This window comes from Emydura macquarii, unplaced genomic scaffold, assembly GCF_026122565.2.
Source record: "Emydura macquarii macquarii isolate MOO-44397 ecotype Brisbane River unplaced genomic scaffold, CSIRO-AGI_Emac_v2 contig_1644, whole genome shotgun sequence".
Classification (NCBI taxonomy): domain Eukaryota; kingdom Metazoa; phylum Chordata; order Testudines; family Chelidae; genus Emydura; species Emydura macquarii.
Genome location: NW_027131781.1, coordinates 6,533,972 through 6,546,652, shown reverse-complemented (window position 1 = coordinate 6,546,652; position 12,681 = coordinate 6,533,972).

The following is a 12,681-nucleotide window of genomic DNA, read 5'->3' as shown; positions in this document are numbered from 1 at the left end:
TTCTCGGTGGTGGCAGATGACAGAACAAGGAGCAATGGTCTCAACTTGCAGTGGGGGAGGTCTAGGTTGGATATTAGGAAAAACTTTTCCCTAGGAGGGTGGTGAAGCACTGGAATGGGTTTCCTAGGGAGGTGGTGGAATTTCCATCCTTAGAGGTTTTTAAGGTGCAGCTTGACAAAGCCCTGGCTGGGATGATTTAGTTGGAGTTGGTCCTGCTTTGAGCAGGGGGTGGATTCCTGAGGTCCCTTCTAACTCTAATCGTCTATGATTTTATGACTTTTAGAAAGGGCCGAGCCCCAGCAGCTCCCATGGACCGCAATTTAGACTTAATCTTGACTCAGTGCAGGGGGATGGACCAGATGAGCTCTTAAGGTCCCGCCTAGATTTTATAACTAGAGAGCAGGTTTCTCAGCACGTGTAAAAATCAGGCTGAAGTTCAGCCCCCAGAAATTCAGCACCTCAAATCAGAAACCACTCCTGAAAATATCGTTGTCTTCTCTTTATAAACCACAAAGACGTGGCGAATCACTCAAACAATAGCACCTATCCCAGGCCCTGGTGATCTATCACACTTAATTTCTGTGAGGCTGTACATTTCTTTTTTCATGGATACCTAGTAACATGGACTCACTGCCCCTCCATGAATAAACAAGACTGATAATAAACATCTCTAACCAAGATAAAACTCCCCAATCTTTTAGATTCCCTGCTCTTCAAATGCCTGGGATTAAAGATGAGCCTAGTAGGGAGGAAGCTTAATAAAATACAGTAGAGGTTATACTCCAGGGAACCTGGCAATGTTATTAAAATCCACTTTTCCTTGAAGCTCTGTTTCATCCCCTGGTTAAACTCCAGCTCACATAGACTGATTACTAATAACAATGCTTTGCATTTCTATAGCACCTTCCACCCCCAGAGCTCAAACGGCTTCCCATACATCTAATGAATTACACCTTGCAGTAGCCTCATAAGGCAGTTGATTTATGGATGATATGGTTTTATTCCAGGCTTTGCCACTGATTCACTGTGTGACTTTTTACTATTTTGAGCCTCAGTTGGCCACATCTGAAGTATGGGTGCAATCCGTGCAGACTAGGCAGGACTGTTCTGAGATGCTGATTGCTGAGTGCATTGAGTCTCTTGGATAGAAGCTGCTTTAGTACAATGCATTATTATTAGTGAGATCATGAAAGCGGGAGGTACAAAACTGAGCTTCAAGGGAAAAAATACGTTCCATCAGCTACAGCTCCTGAAGATGGGAATGGTTGACAGTGTCGTGCTGCTGGGATGTAAGTGTAAAATAGCAATAAGATTAAAATTTAAAAATGGCAAAAAGGTTCAGTATCTAGCTGACCTGCTCTGCTTATTTTCTGCTTCTCTTTCACATTCATTCCAGTGCTACAATTTTAGGTTTGGAAGGTGCTTTGTCATTATATAAAAACAGGGAGGAGGGTCCAGTTAGGGCACTAGGAAACTCAAATTCAGTTCCTTGCTCTGCTTCCTGCCCATGGCCTGGATCAACAAAGGGACTTAGGTATTGCGATGCAGAGCGTCACAGTGCCTAGAAAAACTCTGGAAGGACATTTGTGGTGCACGAAGCCTGAGTGAAGTGCCGAGGTTCCCTAAATGAACGGGGCGAGATCGGTGCCTTAGTAGGCAATCCACAAAAGCCGGCCCACCAGGCAGGGAGCTGCCTCAGCTAGCCAATGGGAGACGCAGGTGAGAGGGAGGTGTGCTAAGCCCCGCCTCTCTCATGGAGATGGGATGCGAAGTCTGGGCTGCAGGGAGGCACCATGGCTTTGCTAGATGTCACTCTCCTGAAGTCAGGTGGTTTAGGCGCCGAATCGGTTTGCTGGGAGAATGAGTTAGGCACCTGCCTCTCTCCAAAACAACCAGAGGAGGACAGGGCCCAAGCATAAATTTTTGGACCCAGTACAAACTTTTAACATGGGTCCCCTCCCATAATGGGGGTTGCAGCCTGGGGTGGGCCCCCCATGGCTTCTGGGCCCCAGTAAAGTGTACCCTTTTCCCCCCCATGTGGGAGCCCTGGAGGTGGAAGCGGTGGCCCCACCTGTCTTATAACTTTTAGCGCAGTGGTTAGAATACTCCCCAGGGATGTGGGAGGCCTGGGGGTCAGAATATCCCATAGCTCAGTGGATCGATCATGCTTCTGAGAGATGGGAGACCCCTGTTCAAATCCTTTTTCCCCCTTTAAAAGAGGGGGGGATTTGAACCTGGGTCTCCCACGGGGTAGCTCTAACCACTGGGCTCCAGGTTAGGAGGGCAGCAGCACCAATTCTTGCAGCCAGATTTTAAATGGGACCTGATCCAGCAAGCACACTCAGGTGCCACCTGCTGGATCGGGCCCCGCATGCAAGTTAGGCGGACAAACCCCTGTCTTCCCCCGGGTCGCTCTGGGGCTTAGGTGGGAGATAGACATCCAGGTGTGAGCGTCGGGAGACAGCGTGCTTGCCCAGAGGCAGGCACTTGGGAACTTTTACCCTGAAAACGTAGGTGCTGAGTGATTTAAGGCACCTACAGGGCTTGGTGGGAGTTTTGTGGAGCCAAAACCGGGTCTCGGGTACCTGATCTGGGCCGTCTCCATCCCTTATCTGTGAAATATGGACGATAGCACCACCTTAGCTCACGGCGTTGGGAGGACAAGTGCATTAAAGAACGTGAGAGAGATAGATAGATAGATAGAAGAGCAACAGTAGCTACGGAAGTTGTCTTTTGACTTTGACGCTGTTGCTGGGTGACTATCACGGCACCCATTTGTTGATGTTTTCCAGACCAGGGATTTGTGCCTTTTAGTTGTTGGTGAAGATTTAAAGACACAAAGAAACATTTGTATGGCCCTGAGATCTCACAGACTTTGAGGTCGGAAGGGACCATTATGATCATCCAGTCTGACCTCCTGCACAACGCAGGCCACAGAACCTCACCCACCTGCTTCTGTATTTGACCCCTAACCTATGGTAGAGCCCTCACCAGATCTCTCAGATTCTGGCGTAATAAATTTAAATGCTCTGCTTTACGCAATGCTGCTGCTTAAAAGATAGGGTCTTCCTGTCACTGAAGAAATTATGAAAATAAGAGGAAAACCTGATCCATCGACCGCCAAGTGAGATCACGTGTGAGGCAAATTGAAGGGCATTTTTAAAAAATGTAATTAGATTCGATAGGGGAAATATTAACCAGTGAATCTGATGAGATTTTAAAATGAAGTTCAATTATTTTATAAATCCCTCAATTGCGAGATGCCTTGACCAACAGGGTGTGACTATCTCCTAAATGATAAAATTGGAATAAATCTACATCTAATAGCACAATGAGATTATGGGCAGATGAGTCTATTGAAGTTTGGGAGTTCATGACAGATGAGAGAGAATGGAAATGATCTTGCATTTATATAGTACCTTGCATCCAGAAAAATCTCAAAGCGCTTTACAACCTGTAGTGTGTATAGGGATTGTTTTTCCCACTACTCAAGGGCATCCACCTCTGTAGTGAAAAACAACCTCTGTTTAAAAGTGCACAATGGATCTTCTTTCCCCTGTCCCCCACCACAAGGCTGGGAAGCTGGCGTGTGTGTATGTGTATTCCTACTTCATTCCCCAGATCCTTGCTCCAGGAGCCTAGCTTGTGGGCCTTTTCTTCCCTCCTGAGTTCCCTGATGTGAGGGAGAAAGAAATGGGAGCCTGGCAGGGGAGGGGTAGCAGAAAGGCTCTTCTTTCACCCCCCTGGATGATATTGCAGGACCAGGGGGAAGTGTGATGAAGTTGGAAGGCCTTTTAGTTCATGCTGCTGCTGCTGAAGGGGTAGAGCCTTGCAATCTGACCCAAACCTGATGTCACCCGACTACAGGTGTCAGGCTCAGGTTACATCTGAAAACAACGTAATCCTCTTGGCCGAGGGTCGGGCTTTAAAATTAGGCCCAAGCAGACCTGTATGCAGGAACACACGGAGTAGGAAAGAGGGGTGGGCCCAACCACCTTTGGCGTGGATACTGTCAGGCCCGACCACTCTCCCTTGCTGAAAAGGCCCTTATAAATATCACCGGAGGAAATTAATAAAACATGACAAGTCACATGAACCTTGATCATTCCAGAGATGGCGGTTTAAGGGGGACACTTTCAGAAACTGGAATTTTTGAAAAACGTGATCAATTTAAGCAAAACGCAAACCCTGTTTGAGGTTCCCTTGATACGAGCGGTCAGGATTGTAGTTTTATATCTCATGCCAAATAGAGATGACTCAGAGACTTTAGGGCCAGAAGGGATCAGCATGATCTTCTAGTCTGACCTGGCCACAGAACCACACCCACCCATTCCTGTAATAGACCCCTAACCTCTGGTTGAGTTACTGAAGTCCTCAAACCATGATTTAATGACATCAGATCCTTCCTTAATTCCCCGAAATGATAACAGTAACGGAGGAATTCTTATTTAAAATATGTATGGGAAATATTAATAATCAGTTAGCTCTTTTATTTTTATGAGACACTTCAATAAACAACTCTCTTTGACCGTTCTCATATATGTTCTATTAGGAAAGGTAATTCCAGAGCTATAGACCGGTGGTTTTCAACCTTTTTTCATTTGCAGATCCCTAAAAAACTTAAAATGGAGGTGCAGACCCCTTTGGAAATCATAGACATAGTCTGCAGACTCCCAGGGGTCCGCGGCCCACAGGTTGAAAACCCCTGCTATAGATGCTAGGAAATGAATCCTTGTGTGTGTTTAAAAGCATAAACGTCTCCACATTTCTATGTCATGGCAATGGAATGTAGCCATTGATCTACATGTAATTGCATGGAATCTTCCCAGAGCTTAGAATTATTTTGATAGCTGCTGTTATCATTGTGGCTGTGTGCTTTTTCTCAATCGATTCCATTATTTTCAGAGGCTGAAAGGCGAAGAAAGAACTGCTGAACAGCGTGACAATTTTAGAAGTCCTTTGGGCACTGCCTTGGGGTGGCAGGTGGCATCTGAATGTAGGAAAGGCAAATCTGGCACTGTTACCACTTTATTCTAGTCCTTTTCCTTCTCCAACTTTTCTCTTTGTTCCCCTCTGGAGGTTTGTAAGGCAGGAAGTGCTATTGATGGCATGGAATCTCTTGTTCTTCTGAAGAAGGAATATTATGGTGATTCTTCTGAGTTCTCCAATTCCTAATGGAAAAAGGGAAAATGAGAATAATATATATATATAGATATATACAGGCTAGTTTTCTTAGCAAGATTATGCAGGCAAGCAAAGCCAGGTCGAATGTGTATTTAAAAGGAATGTGTTTCTGCTTTGATTAGATTAAAAACCTCCTTTGTCTAAGTGAAGGGAAAAGACCTTAGGGCCTGCTGTATCAGTCCTCAAACCCTGCCCCTTGTCTCCATCATTAGTCTACGATTGACTCTCAAATAGGACTCACTCCAGAGCAGGTGCATACTTCCTGTGGGGGAAGGGAAGTGTGGACTGCAGCAGGGACATGCAGCACACCTTGTGGAGTGGGACTAGGGGATAATGTCTCTGAGCTCCGGCGGTGGCCCTGCCCACCCACCACATCCACTTGGGGTTCTCCTCGGCCCCGCGCAAGAAGGCCTCAGCATTTGCAACGTGTGGAGTGGCTCAGCAGGAGTGGCACAGATCCATAGCATGTGTACGTCACACTTCCTCGGTGCACTGTGCTGCACACCATGGCCCAGGTGCTGTGTACGCATGCTGTGCACCATCTCTGGATCAAGACCACACTGCACCTGGCCAGTTGTGTAATCCTGCCCGTGATGGGTGCGGGGAGATTTCCTTCCTGACCCTTGGGTGATTGCCTGGTGCCCTGATGCATGACACTTTATACTTTGTCGTGTCCAGCTACAAATGTAACTTAGTCCTAAAATTATCCATCCTTTTCTATTCCCTTGGTTATCTCCCCTGTTAATAACTCCATGCTAAGTAAATTTCCACTGCTTCAAATACTAGAGTTAGTCTTGTATGTAAAGTCAGTGGAATTGCAGCTGCTTACACAAAATCTGAATTTGGCCCGCACAGTTAAAAATATGCTATCTAAAGAGGCTATAAAACAGCTTGTCGGGACGCTTTTTTCTGATCACCATGTATGTTTCATTACCCTGCAGAATCTATGCCATGTCTCCTCTCTGGCATCCTAGATCAAGGACCAGCAGGTGCATGTCTAATTTTCAAAATAAATCCATTGGAGGAGCATAGAGCAAATAAGTAAAGGTCAACGAAAGACTGCATTATAATATGCTGATAGGAAATGACAGCTTATGGTACGCTGTCATCAGCATGACAAAGGCAATTAGCTAAGGCCAAACAGCAATGATTTTAAACCTCAGTCATGCAGGCGAACATCGAAGCAGCTTTAGCGTATCTCAGCATCTCTTCCTCATTCGAATTTGGGGTAGCCGAACTGCTGTGCGGGGCAAGGTTCTGCCATCACACCAATGAGCAAGCTTGCATTTTTGCTGCTCTTTGAGTTTATTGGTTTGGGGGTTTCTCAGAAGGATACCCCTCTGGCAAACCGTGTGTGCAGTGCATAGTAATCTGTGGATGCGACTTCCTGCCATGGCTTCTTTGCATTGCTGAGTTGCTCCCGTACAGAGAGGGGACAGATTTTATTTACGTGCTTTTTTATGGATAGGGGCCTGGGATGTAGTTGGCTCTGAAGGTGGAAGTCGTTATCCACAGAACATGGGCAGCCCAGGCATTGGCTGCTGCTGTTCTTTGTATTGTGGCAGTGCCTAAAGGATGGTTGGTCCAGTGATTACGGCGCTAGCTTGGCACCTGGGTGACCTCAGGTCTCATTCCTTGCCTCTGCTGCAGGCTGTGTGCGCCGCCTTGGGCAAACCACATCAGGTACGTCTACACTGCCGCCAGGAGATGGGATTGCAGCTGGTGCAGACGTACCCGAGCAGCAACAGCGGTGTAGATTGTCAAGGTGTAGATTGTCAAGACAGTAAAGATTGTCAAGGTGCCTTTTTAATTTCATTTGGCCTCCCCCAAATGTTTTGCAGGGATTGCCATTAGAAACAGGAATTCATATTACAGATGGGCACATGCTGCAAAAATTAGACCCACAGCAGGAGTTTCCACAGTGTTGGAAGCATTTGGCTCTGGGGTTCTGGCCTGACTGCCTGGGATTAGGATGTCTCCGATCACGTGGGTTTTCTTCTTCACGCACAGCTTGACAGAAGGTGACGATGGCGCTTGCTTACGGCCTCAAGCAGGAGTCAGTTATGCACCAGGATTTTAAGAGGTGTTTAAGGAGCACTTTCTTTCTAAAGACCCTGATCGTGCACACAGGGCAACGCTCTGGAGCTCTTGTGTTGTCACTGGGGCTTGGTGTGTCAGAGGGGGTGTGTTTGTGTGCAATGCACTGCAGGATGGGGGGGCTCATCTAGCCTGTCCTCTGCATGGCACAGACCTTGAGCTTCACCCAGTGATTCCTGCACTAAGCCCAAAAGCTTGTGGTTGAACTAGAGTGTAGCTTTTAGAAAGACATCCAGTCTTATTCATAGATTTCAGTAATGGCATATCCACCACATCCCTTAGTAAGCTGCTCCAATGGCTAGTTACTCGCACTGCTAAAACTGTGCATCTTATTTACAGTTTCAATTTGTCTAGCTTCAACTTCCAGCTTGTTATGCCTTTGTCTACTAGACAAAAGAGTCAGAAAGTATCCAGCAACTGTGCAGGCACCCTTCATCTAGGAGCAACATGTGAGCTTATACAACTGTTTCAGTCCAGAGTCTTTGGTCTGAGCTCAGACGGAGCTATCCTTGTTCTTCCAAGGTCCTCTGAATGTCAACACACAATCTCATCATCCTGCTGCATAAGGGAAGGTATTGATCACGGTTGATGAATTGGTGCATGTGTCCTGCAGTAGGAACGCTTAGTTAATGGGTGAAAGATGCGAGTGTTCGCTGTCTCGTAATGTATTATTGTTTATTTCCTCTGCTAGAGGCTGCATCTGAGTGCTTTCCCTGCGTCGTCTTTGTTCGGAATGAAAGAGTGAGCAAGAATTAGGATGAATGGTCTTAACTAAGTTCAGCATTAACCTTTAAGAGGCTAACAGCTCTGGCCTCCTTTCTCCTCCTTAGAAAACTGCTGGCAACTCATGAGAAACTTTTACAAGGTTTGATTTTTGGCAACGTGGCCCAACAGTCTTATGGCTAAAGCCCAAGAGTAGTTGTCTGCATGTCTGGGTTCTGCTCCCAGTGCAGCCACAGGCTTCATGAGGGTCTCTGGACAAGTAACTTCATCTCTGGGCCTCAGTTTCTCCATTTGTGCAATCAGGGTCAATAAAGCCCTCCTGGCTCAGAGCCGTGATTGCCAGACTTAACTCTGTAAACCTTTGTAAAGTGGTTGGGCATCCTGTGACGGAAGGTGCTATGGAAGGGCAAAGGATTCCCACTTTATTTATAGGGTGAGGGGGGAAAATGTAATACCATCCTTGCGCTTGAGTTTGCAAGGAATTGTGGGTAAAATAAGCCACATTGCTGCCTGGATCTAACAGACACACACATTTCTATCTATATTCTGTTAAATTCTGGGCCTTCTTCACTGCATCAGGACGGTTTTATGCTGACAGGGTCACAAAGGCATAAACCCAGAGAAGAGCAGTAGCGGATCTGGCCCTGGCACCATCCCATCATTTTCATGTTTATGTGCCAATACGCCTTAAGAAAACAAAAAGAAGCAAAGGCCAGACAATATACCTGGGGCTTCGCCAATTGCCAAGTGTAGCAATTTGTTCCTGCAGTGCTTTTCCCCTCGCCCTCACACAGAGCGTGGAATCGAAGGAGGCTTCTTACAGTCCTTAGAAGTTTGCAGACCTGGGTCCTGTCTCTGAAGGAAGGAGACTGTCACAGTCTTTGCCCCCTGCCCAATACCAAGAGCTCTCCATTTCTGCTGAATTTTGGCCGTGTGAGTGAACCTGCATTCTTAGTGAAGGGGGATGAGGAGGAACTGGGTCACTGCACTCTGAGGGGGAGAGACGCTGAGGAACGTGGTGACCTGGGCTTCACAGTTCAACACGAGACTCCATCTTTCCGAGGGCCAGTGGATGGAGAAAGTGGAGATGCGTTCGCAGAGAGGGTCTTTTCACCGACTTAATGGGTCAGTCAAGAGCTGAGGTGAGGCTAACGGACTAGTAGCGATTGTATCAACAGAACTTTAAGAGGTATATGGCCAGATAATTAGGGATTGGAAGAGATTCTTTCTTTTGAGGCAACTGAGAACTCTATGTAACTCCATTGACTTGACTTCTGTCTTACAGTGATAGTGAGGAGAGAATCAGGCCCAAAAGAGAACAAGAGAATGGCAGGGGGGGGAATGATGCTCCCATCTGCAAGCAAAGCCAAATTTCTTTGCCATCTTCCACCCCAGTTTGGTGTTGGTAACTGGCAGGGAGGGCCTAGAAAAGAATCTTTTTTTGGAACATGTTAGTAGTAAGTTAAAGAGAAGAAGTGGCATCGAGTGAATGGAGCCCTGGATGGGGAGTCAGGAAACTTGGATTTCTTCCCCCAACTCTGCTGCTGGCACACTGTCTGACCAGCTCTGTGCCTCAGTTTCCCCTCCCACCCTTTGTCTTGTCAATTAGACTCTAAGCTCTTTGGGGCAGAGACTGTCTCTCACTATGTGTCTGTGCAGCGCCCAGCACAGTGGGACCTGCCTCTCAGCTGGGGCCTGTGGGGGTTACTGTCATACAAAGGGTAACATAAATAACTTAATGATCCTTTCAGTTCAATGCTAGAAATGTGCGGGTGGGTAATAACCTTTGCAGTTATTTCTAGTGATCGGAAGGTAAGGCAGCCTCTTTAAATCTGGTGGCTTTAAGAGATATTCCCTTCTCAGGCAGCCTGGCTTTTTGTTTGTTCTGATTTATCAACTGGTGACCTAACGTACATCAGAGTCTGACAGCCTCGCTTGTTCTGAGCAGTGCTTTAACCATCGATCGTCTCATTGACCTAATGTGAGCCAGAACCTGGTCCTATAAGACCGTCTTGCCTCATAAGTTTTTGGGGCAGAGCACGTACCATATGTATATTAATAAAGCACAGTGTGGAAAAAGTGATTATCAGTAATACCAGGAGAAGTGAAAGAATAAGGCTCGTCTCTCCAGGAGGTTATTAAGAGTGTAATTCATCTTTGGATTAAAATTTTAATTAAGTTTTGCTTTAATGGCAAGAATAGTGCTGTCAGATGATGGGAGGGGAGGTAGTTATTCTATAAATACACAGGCTATAAAAAGAAAAGAACAGTCAACCGCTCAGCATCTATAGTGTTGGTAGCTGTCTGTGGTAGATTTGTGACAGAGAGCAAAGTGTAGGAAGCCAACCTACTCATCCATAGTTTCATGGGTCCCTAGGGAGTATATCTGTAGAGTGATAGATTTTCTATTATATGCTGTGGTGTTGCAGCCGTGTCGGTCCGAGGATATGAGAGAGACAAGATGGGTGACGTAATGTTTTTAATTGAACCAACTTCTGTTGGTAAGAGAGACCAGTTTTCGGGCTTATAGCTTTTCTTCTTCTTCTTCAGAAGAGCTCTGTGTAAGCTTAAAAGCTTGTCTCTCTCGCCAACAGAAGTTGGTCCAATAGAAGATATTACCTCACCCCCCTTGTCAGATCTTCTATTGTCGTTTTGCAACCACAGTACGGCAAATGATGCATTGCACCAGCATGCTCATTACCTTATCACTTAAATTATCTGCTCCCCCTGGTGGATGGCAATTAACCAGTTGCAGAATTCTATGTAAGTAATGGTCTTAATGTATTCATGCATCATACTACAGTCAATACACTAAACTCTGTATAGTACAAAAGTTAGTCCAGTACCTTTATGTTGATATCTTTAAGCATAATGAATAGTGAATAGCTGGAACACTTGAACATAAAATGTGTCAGTCCAGACCTACATGCAAATCAATTAGATTTTCCAATTTAATAACTTTAATGCGGTGAATAATTATTATTCCAATATACGATCTGTTGGTGTCTGCATTTAGCATGACTGGAAATTTAAATATTTTTTAAATCCATTTGGTGGCAGAGAACAGTGGTGTATTTGCCATTAATGACATTCTTTTATAGACCTGACTCCATCAAGCTGATGAATATGAACTGAAAAGAGTTCCTTCCTCTGCATCTTCTCCCAGGAAATGTGATTGAAACCTGATGAGGAGCACAATGCAGCATGCTTGACTTTATTCCATTCAGTAATGAATCAAGCGTTAAAATCTAAGATGTGTGTTCTGAGCACACAGTTTCCTTGCTTAACATTAAGGGGGGGCCTAAATCCCACAGATACAGCAGTGGGTGCATTTTTTCAGAAGCAGAGCCCTGGAGAAACGGAGTGCCTTTTCCCCCGGAAATGACAGCATGAACGTGGTAAAATAATAATAATAATAAGTAATAAATGGCAATAATGTCATTTAACAATGGAAACAAATTAGATTTCTTTTTAAAATATTTGTTCTGCCTGACATAGAGAGAGCCATTGAATGACCTCGTGGAAACCTGTATTTTAACCTGACAGCTGGGGACTTAGGCTGTGACTGTGGGGTATGCTGGTTCAGTGGCTACTGAGCGAAAGAGGAGTTTCTAATCTGTTTTCTGCACAAGAGATCCTAGATTCTGAGGTCGGCAGGGACACGTTTGACAATCTCGTCTGACTTCCTGCAAGCAGGTAACGGGCGACGTTCTTGTCCCTGCTCTGGAAGGGCCAGCGTGGTATTAAAAGGCCCTAAAAACCCCAGATGGGGCTGGGGGAGGATTTCCCCTGGTGCAGGCCGGGCAGAAGATAGCTGTAAAGTTGTCTCCCAAGAACTCCCAGGGCCCACAGGGAAGCCCTGCGAAGCTGCCTTATCTTAGAGGCTGTATAATTGATTCAGGGAGCCACTGAAGCAGCCCAGGATTGTGGGGGACAAAAAAACTGGCTTGGAGTCACCTTAGCTCTACCGTGAGTGTCAGATTCGGGACCGTGCCTCTTTGTCAGAAGAGCTAGATTGAATTCAACACATCAAAGTTTCACGTGTCAGAGGTTGCCGGGTGCATGCAAATGTGCTCAGGAGGGGGCCCCCAAGGGAAGCGTCCCGCTGGAAGTCAGGTTCTTTGTGGGATTAATGCCCAGGCCCCGATGCTGCGTATGCTTACTCACAAGAGTAACTCCGTGCGAACAGTGCCGTTGAACTTGCTTTGGCAGGATCGGGCCCTAAAGTATGAAACTGGAAGTCAGGACCTCTGGGTCCTAATTGCAGCTCAGCCCCTGACTCCCTGTATGAGTTTGGACGAGCCACGTCCCCCGTTTGCATTCAAAACAAAACAAAAACACACCAAACGCCAGGGCGGTTTCTAGTGAAAACGGGTGAATGTCTGGATAGGCTCAGTTCCAAGCATAGCATAGGCCCACAGACACGGAAAATTAGTACTTTCCTATGTTTTGAGGTGCCTAAAACTGGCCATATCATCAAGTATGAATGCATAAAAATTCAGAGGAGGGAGTTGGGGATTTGCATGAAAGAGCAACTTTCCAGATCACTGACATGGACATTTTCAAAGGAAAATGTATGTTTGCAAGCTGTAAAATTCTTATAAGAAAAAGACGTGTACATATTGCCAGATGGTATATGGGCTAAATTCTGCTTTCGGTCCATTGGTATAACTCCAC